The 7,977-nt window shown below is 44.8% G+C and overlaps 1 pseudogene; it reads right to left on the bottom strand.

The window, feature by feature from the left end:
- Positions 1 to 3,532: 3,532 nt before the first annotated feature.
- LOC123810240 lies at positions 3,533 to 3,610 on the bottom strand (annotated as a pseudogene).
- Positions 3,611 to 7,977: the final 4,367 nt, after the last annotated feature.

Below are 7,977 nucleotides of genomic sequence, written 5' to 3'. Positions count from 1 at the left end.
CACTTGCCCCATTTCCAGTCCTTTACCTACTTCCTGTATGTGACTGGTACCCCCTTCTAGCTGTTGCCCTGGTGTTGGTTTCCAGAGTGGGTGTGTTTGCATATGTTCTAGGGCCATGGGGGTCCTTTAAATGGACTCTCCTGAGAGACCAGCAGTTTCTTCTGTCACCCCACCCCCACTGGCTTTTTACTGACAGAAGTTATGAGGTTTTATTTCCCAGTGCTGTAACCCTGGGTTGCATGGTCTGGCCTGGGGCTGGGATTGCTTGCTCTTCAGGTGTCCCTCCTGGTTTTTATTTACCACACGTGAATGTGGCATCACCTGTTCTGGCGGCTGCCACTGCTACTACCTCACGGCTGCCTCCCAACTGCCACACTGTGTCAGGGGCAGAGAGTTGCCCCTGCCTCTCTGCCCCGGCTCCCTGCCTCTGCCCTGGCTCCCCATCTCTGCCCTTCCTACTTGTCTGGATGAATATTTCCTCTTTAAATCCTTGGTTGTCAGTCTTCTATACAGTTCAATTTTCTGGCAGTTCTGGTTGTTTTTTTGTTTTGTGGCTAGTTGTGATCCTTCTTATGGCTATACAAGGAGGAGAAGCATGTCTGCCTATACCTCCATCTTGGCTGGGAGTCTCTCAGACTGATCTTGATCTATGAATGTATTTATTCACAGTGGCTTCTGAGAAGGCTCTACACCTGCTTCAATTTTAGTTGCTTTTCTGAATCTCCCATTTTGTGTGGGAATTCAGAAATAGCCACTGTGGGGTAGAGGAGGGGACTATGGGTCCAGTTTCAGACACTCTGGGGCCAAATCCCAGCCTTCCCCCTCTCCTGTCCTAGCTGAGTGACCTTGGGCAAACCAGCATCTGAAAGCCCCATTTCCCTGATCACTCACACGGAATCACTATGCACCTCCATACGGCGTGTTGCGAGGACGAGATGGAATGATACCCATGAGCCCAGTGCACCCCCAGTTCATATACATTTCCTTCTCATGCACTCGACTCCTTTTCCAGGTGATTCCCAGATTTGGGAGTTTGTAGACTAGGAAAATCTCAAAATATATTTTGATGCGCTTAAGTTGCCAACTTTTTACTTTGCCAATTTTTTAATTTTGCCATGTAAGAGCAGTACAAAAAAATAACAACTAACCACCATGTATTTCCACTGTTTCCACAAGAGAATACTTGTAAACAAAAAGATCAAAAGAACATCATTTAAGAGTTAAAAATGGAATACGTTTAGCCTTATGAAAACTCCTCTGTATTGTAGGTGGGCGAAAATGTGGTTCACAGATCAGCGACAACTGGGAAGGGCTTTTCAGACTGGCGTTTCAGTTGCTCGTGCAGACATCTTGCTCTGAGGCGGGGAGGGGTTGGCGGGAGAGCAAGGGAGCAGCACATTTTCTGTGTTTAGTTTGAAGAACTGCTGAGGTGTGATTGCTGTGCGCGGGGACCTCGGGATGATTAGCGAGACGAGAGCAAATGTGAGAGGTTGATGTGCACAGTATAAAATATGTGGAGAGAGCAGAGGCAGAACATTTCACGTCTGAGCTCCAGGTAAAATAATGGCTGGATTTGCATTTTTTAAAAAGACGCAAGGAAACAATCAAAACTTGCCACATTCTTAGCTGAAGGGTGTTTGGGCTCGTGATGATTTCACTCTGACCCTGTTCCGAATCGCTTGTGGTTTTTCCAGCACACAGTCCCCCCGAGCATACTTTGGGGTGGAAACATTCCATATCTCTAGTTTCAGTGCAGAGGTGAATTGTTTTTTGAGAAGTCTGAGCTAACTCTGCCCAGCTGGTTTTGCTTAGGGGGGTGTGGAAAAGTCCTTGTTCCTTTCTAGGAGAAAAACATTGCACACGCATATTCAGATGCACATCATTTGGGGTCTTTTAAAGGTGGGGCAAACTCATACCTGGGTAGGGAACCTTGGTCAGATGGGAGATCTTCACCGACAACAGCTGAGCCGTGATGACCCGTCTGGCGTCTGGGAAGGGAAGACCCCCGCCAGCTCTGGGTTCACAGGGGAGCACGTTTGTGCCTGAGCATGGGGCTGCCCCTGAGCTCCAAGTGCTGCTGACTCTGCAGGACAAACACCACAGCCGCTCCTGTGCGCTGAGGACTCTGTGAAGCACCTCAGTTATCCAGGGGTGGGCAGAAGTAGGTTCACAGTTGTTTGTATGGAAAAAGACATGCAGGTGATGATTATTACGGTAGCTTTGTTAACTCAAAAGAATGTCACGATGGCACAATACACCTAGGTGCAATCTCGCAAGTGCTCAAATTGCTGGCCTTCATTATTTATACATTCTTGTTGTCTTTGCGAATCAGTAAATGAGCCTGAATTTCAGTGACCTGCTGGGGTTAGCCCTACGGCCTCCTGAGGTGGTTGAATTCAAACCGACTTTTGCCCAACCCTGCATTGTCTAACTCTCACATAACCCTCTGAGCGAAGCATTATTAGAAAGCCCATTTTACAGATGAGAAAGCTGAGGCTTAGTTGTCCAAAGCATGAGAACTAGTGAGTGGTATAGCTGAGATGTAAATGCAGGTTCTTTCTGACTGGTGTCTCAACTGTTAGGATGCTTAGCTCTTAACATCTTAGGTCTGACACGAGTGGGAATGGGCTTGACCTGTGCCTTTGGAGGTGACATTTGGAAAAGGAGTCATTACCCCACTCATCCCCCACCCCCGCACACATTTCAGTCTCTCTGAAGCATTCCTAACACACATAGCATTTCTTTCCTTTCTTTAAGAAGGCAGACTAGGGAGCTTTCTGGAGACTCATTCAGCAGTATTTATCAAAAGCCTTAACATATTTATACTCTTTGACCCAGAAGTTACTCTGCTAGGAATTTACCGAGTAACCGGTACATTCCAGGCTTCTCCAGCCTGTGGGTACAAAGGGCTGTGTTCAAGTGTTACCTCCTCAGAGGAGCCCTGATCCCCACCTCCCTCCCCCTCCTTGTCTTCCTTTAAAGCACTCAGCTCCAGGTGAAATGACAGGATCTGTCATAGAAGGTAAGTCCCATGGTAGCAGGGACTGTCTTGACTCTGCTTTCTCTCCAGTGACTAAAACGGCATCTGACTCACTGGAGGCCTTCAACAAAGGTTCATGAAGGAATGAATGAGCTTATGTTACGTAAATGCCTCAAATCTCAAAACTCTGCTTGACTGGCAGCAGGTTCGGTCTTTCACGGAGGCCGCCTCCTCCTCACTACTCAGGCTCTCCTTGAGTTTCCATAATGGGTCAGGGTCACTGCTCGCCACTACTGCCAGCAGGTGGAGGGGGCCACTCAGGCCTGTTCCTTGAGACCCGAGTCCACCAACTCTGCCCCGGGCGAGTGCCTCCGTCCTGCCTCCTCCACTCTCCTCGGGGCCCTGTTTTTGTATCCGGGTTCTGTTTTTAGTAGTTATGTATACTGTTTGTAAAATGATATGTAATCACTATTATTATTATTATTATTATTATTATTATTATTATTATTATTATTATTATTATTATTATTTTAGCTTGGGCTGGCTGATGGCCCCATGGGGGTGCTCTACACGTTCAGAGAAACTTCTCTAGTAATGCACTATAGAAATGATCCCTGGAAGAATGGTCTTGGTAATCATTATTTTAAAAAACCTAACAATACAGATAAACACGAAAGGACACCCTTCTAGGAAAGTTGGTGTTAAGATTAAGAAATCGTTGAGAGGATGGTGTTTGGGGAGGAGCTTGTTCAAGTCCCTGCACAGGGGTCCTGCATCCCAGGCAGCTGCCATGAAAGCTGCCATGAAAGCTTCACTGTTGTCGGTGCTAAACTCGCACATAAGGGCTTTCACGTCCCAAACGCAGTCTTGCTTGTTAAGAGCCTGTAGGGAAGAGATGGGACTTGGAGAGAAGTGCAGTGAGAAGCCAGCGGTCTCCGTGGGCTTCCCCTCATTCAGGGCAGGCTTGCCCTGTGACATAAGCAGGCCATGGGCCAGCCCAAGCGGGGAGGATGCAGTGATTGAGATTGCTTGGGTGTCCTTTTGACTTTGGAAGGAGCAAAGAAGAAAGCTACCTTTGAAGTGTGATTTTTTTTAAAGTATATTTTATTGATTATGCTATTACCGTTGTCCCAATATTTTCCCCTCTTGCTCTTCCTCTTCCCCTTCTGGCATCTCTGTGATCTGGATGTTGGCGCATTTGGAGATGTCCCAGAGTTTTCTTAAATCCTCCTCGGCTCTTTGAATTCTTATTTCTTCATTCTGTACTGGTTGACTGTTTCTTTCTTTCTTGTGTTTCAAATTGTTGACTTGAACCCTGGCTTCCTTCCCTTCACTGTTGGTTCCCTCTGGGTTTCTCTTTATTTCACTTAGAGTAGCCTTCATTTCTCCCCTTATGCATTTGTTGTACTCAGTGAGTTCTCTGAGCATCCTTATCACCAGTGCCTTGGACTCTGCATCTGATAGGCTGGCTATCTTCATCTCGCTTAGTTCTTTCTGGAGCTTTGATCTTTTTTTTTTTATTTGGGCCATGTTTCTTTGTCTCAGCACACCCGCTATGTTGTAAGGGGTGGAGCCTTAGGTATTTGCCAGGGTAGGGGAACCCATTTAGCTGCCCTGTGGTGGTGTATGTGGGGGGAGTGTTGGAGAGGGAACAGTGCCACTTGCTCAGCACTTGCCCAGTTTGCAGTCACGTCACCCACTTCCCGTATGTGACTGGTGCCCCTCTAGCTGTTGCCCTGGTGCTGGTTCCCAGAGTGGGTGACTTTGTACACGTTTTAGGACCATGGGGGTCCTTTAAGCGGACTCTCCTGAGAGACTGGCAGTTTCTTCTGCTGCCCCAACCCACACTGTTTTTTTTATAGCCAGATGTTATGGGGACTTATCTTCATGGCACTGGAACCCTGGACTGCGTGGTCTGGCCTGGGGCTGGGATTGCTTGCTCCCCAGGTGTCCCTCCTGGTTTTCATCCACCACATGTGAAGGTGGGACTGCTGTTCTGCCTGCCGCCGCCACCTCACGGCCACTGCAGCACTTGTCTTCTCTGCCCCTGCTTCCCGTCTCCACCCCTCTGATCTGTCTGAGTGAATATGGCGTCTTTAAATCCCTGGTTGTCAGACTTCTGTACAGTTCCATTGTCTGGCAGTTCTGGGTGGTTTTTGTTTTGAGGCCAGCTGTGACCTTCTTATGGTTGTGTGAGGAGGTGAAGTGTGTCTACCTATGCCTCCATCTTGGCTGGAAGTCCCTGAGGTATGATTTTTTTTTTAGAAGATACAAATTTTTTAAAAGATTTATTTATTTATTTTTAGAGAGGAAAGGCGGGGGGAGAGGGAGAGAGAGAAAGAGACATCAATGTACGGTTGCTGGAGGCCATGGCCTGCAACCCAGGCATGTGCCCTGGCTGGGAATCGAACCTGTGATGCTTTGGTTCGAAGCTCGAGCTCAATCCACTGAGCTATGCCAGCCAGGGCTGATTTTTAAAGTTAGGGTATAACTGTGGGTCCAAAATTATTTCAGTTACTATACTACCTTTCACTGTGCTCTAAATTTGCCTTTAAAGATTCATTTGGGGGGATTTTTGAAGGCTTATCTCTCTTCAACAATAGGGAGGCTAAGCCTCAGCAAAGATTGTATAAAACCAGTAGGTAGTAAGAGAAAGGTAAAAGGTGGAAAGAAAGAGGAAGTGGCCAGATTCCTGAAAGAGGTGGTGGAGGGACAGTCTCTGACTTTTTGAAACTCTGAAAAGAGTTTGAAAGAGTATGAAATTATGAAAGTCTTTCATACTCTTTACCAGTATTCAGTGGTATGTGCCATTTTTTTTCTTGCTATCAAATTTATGTTGTTGTTGGTTTTTTAGTTTTACAGTGTTGTGGTAAACAGTATTGTAATCGCAGCCTCTTGCACATGGATATTTCCCTAGGATAGACACCTGGGAGTATTGTTCGGTCAAAGCATGCATGTAGCTCATATTTTGGTAGATGCTGCCAAGACAACCAGAAGTTAGTGCCATCACATTTCTACCAACGGGAGGCTAACCCTTCCGCCATCTTTGCCCACACTGGATATTATGACTGCTACTCTTGAAAATCTTAACCGTCTCGTGGTTGAACAGTGAAATCTTACTGCTTTAATTTGTATTTTTTGATTATTAGGGAGGTTGAGCAACAGGCTTTTCTTTTTCCTTCCGGTTCCTGCTCTCAATCTCTCAGCAATCATCGCTACTCTCTCTCTAAAATGCTGCCTTTCCTTGGCTTCTGTGGCAACCCACACCGCTGCATCCTGGCTTTGCTTCTACACCTCTGGCCACTCTCTCGCGCTCTCCATCCCAGACTTCTCTCTCCCCACCTGGCTATAAATAGTGGTGTTACTCAGAGCTTAGTCACCTCTGCCCACCTCCATCCACAGCTCTCCGTCTCCGTCCTCTCCCCAGACAGACCCATTCAGGCCCATTCAGGCTTTGAATATTGTCTCCACACTGACGACTCCCAAATTTATCTCCATCCTACTCCTCTCCTCGTGCTCTAGACCTGCCTGTTCCCCATCTCCACTTGGATGCCTCAGGAGCATGTTAAACTCACCGTTCCAAAACCAAACTCAAGAGCTGATTCCCCCAGACTAGTCCTCCTGCAGGACTTTCATCTCAGGCACTGTCACCAACCTCAGGTCACCCAACAAGAACCCTAGGAGCCGTCCTTGATGATCTCCTAACCATGACTCCAGTACTCATTTCATTGCAAGTCCTAGTGACTCTACGTGCTAAGAATCTTGGGGAAGTGTCCATTTCCTTCCATCCCCACCAGTCCCATGTCCCTGGAACTTTCCCACTGGCCTCCCAACTGGCTGAATCCATGCTTGGCCTTGGCCCACCTGTTCTCTAGAACACAGCCAATGTGACATTCATACAGCAACTCTGCCCATGTCATTTCCCTGCACTGAGGAAAAGCCACAGACTCATTAAACACAGAATTGTTCCCATTTGTTTAAAGAAAGGAAGGAAAAGGAAAAAAAAGAAAGGACTGAAATATTTAAAAATAACAGATTAATTAAACACTTCTAGGTCATCCATCTGATGGGACAACATGTAGTTATAAAAACCAAGTGTAGTTCTAGCAAATATGAAAGATCAGATAAATTGCTATTATTTAAAAATTCAGAGCAGTGGTGGGAAATATATAATGTGAGCCTCATATATAATTAAACATTTTCTAGTAACAACATAAAAAAATAAGAAACAGGTGAAATTAACTTTAGTAATGTATTTTATTTACTCCAATATATCAAAAGTATTATCATTTCAACATGTAATCAATATAAAAACTATGAATGAGGTATTTTACATTATTTTTTCACTAAGTCTTTGAACTCCAGTGTGTATTTTACACTTACAGCACACTTCAATTCAAATGCTAAATTTTTATCAGAAATACTGATCTCTGAAGAGTTAGAATTCATGACTTTTATAGTTGAAAGGCAGATTCACATACCCATGTTGTTCCAAATATGCATAAGCTTTCCAGTAATTTAATCAAGGATCAGTTTGATAATTTAAATTAAATTAGAAATTTAGGTCCTCAGTAGCAGTTACCATATTTCAAAGGTTGAATTGCTACATGTGGCCAGTGGCTACTGTACTGGATAACACAGTTCTAAAGTAAAGTAAAGATTGCAAGTTCTCTAACACACTTTGCAAACTTTATTATACAAATCTGTCAAAAAATAAAAATACGATAGCTCTACCTTCCTTGGGAATAAATGCTAAATAAACTATTAACAAATTGAATCAAATGATATCTAAAAATAATCATAACCAAATAGGATATGTTTAAGGAATGAAAGAATGGTTGTTCCTAAGCTTTCCTATAGGCATAAAAATCCCATTCACAATTGGCATAAGAATAAAATACAAATAAACTTAGCAAAAATGAATATTCATGAAGAAACTATAAAACCTTGCTGAAGGACATAAAAGAAGAATTGAAAAGTACATAGCCCATGCCATA

Source organism: Phyllostomus hastatus, unplaced genomic scaffold (assembly GCF_019186645.2).
Source record: "Phyllostomus hastatus isolate PE091 unplaced genomic scaffold, TTU_PhHast_1.1 phas_scaffold_585, whole genome shotgun sequence".
NCBI classification, from domain to species: domain Eukaryota; kingdom Metazoa; phylum Chordata; class Mammalia; order Chiroptera; family Phyllostomidae; genus Phyllostomus; species Phyllostomus hastatus.
The sequence above is the reverse complement of the archived record's forward strand: the minus strand, read 5'-3'. Positions and strand labels throughout refer to the sequence as shown.